Source organism: Elephantulus edwardii, unplaced genomic scaffold, assembly GCF_000299155.1.
Source record: "Elephantulus edwardii isolate Elephantulus edwardi_28Jun2011 unplaced genomic scaffold, EleEdw1.0 scaffold00348, whole genome shotgun sequence".
NCBI classification, from domain to species: Eukaryota; Metazoa; Chordata; class Mammalia; order Macroscelidea; family Macroscelididae; genus Elephantulus; species Elephantulus edwardii.
This window is the reverse complement of record NW_006400098.1, coordinates 713836-714380: the sequence shown is the minus strand read 5'-3', so window position 1 is coordinate 714380 and position 545 is coordinate 713836. Positions and strand designations below refer to the sequence as shown.

Sequence of the window (545 nt, the reverse complement as noted above, 5' to 3'; positions counted from 1 at the left end):
AGGGACCTCCTGTGATGTAGGGACCTCCTGTGATGTGATGCAGGGACCTCCTGTGATGTGATGTAGGGACCTCCTGTGATGCGGGGACCTCCTGTGATGTGACGTAGGGACCTCCTGTGATGTGATGTGATGTAGGGACCTCCTGTGATGTGATGTAGGGACCTCCTGTGATGTGGGGACCTCCTGTGATGTGATGTGGGGACCTCCTGTGATGTGATGTGGGGACCTCCTGTGATGTGATGTGGGCACCTCCTGTGATGTGATGTGGGGACCTCCTGTGATGTGATGTGGGGACCTCCTGTGATGCGGGGATCTCCTGTGATGTAATGTAGGGACCTCCTGTGATGTGATGCAGAGACCTCCTGTGATGTGATGTAGGGACCTCCTGTGATGTGATGCGGGGACCTGCTGTGATGCGGGGACCTCCTGTGATGCGGGGACCTCCTGTGATGTGATGTAGGGACCTCCTGTGATGTGGGGACCTCCTGTGATGTGACGTAGGGACCTCCTGTGATGTGATGTGATGTAGGGACCTCCTGTGATGT

At 56.1% G+C, this 545-nt stretch overlaps 1 protein-coding gene across 4 annotated transcripts in view; it reads left to right on the top strand.

Moving 5' to 3' along the window:
• The window catches only part of EPN1 (epsin 1), a 21339-nt gene that overhangs the window by 18173 nt on the left and 2621 nt on the right, over positions 1–545 (top strand). The gene's annotated exons all lie outside the window — the stretch shown is intronic.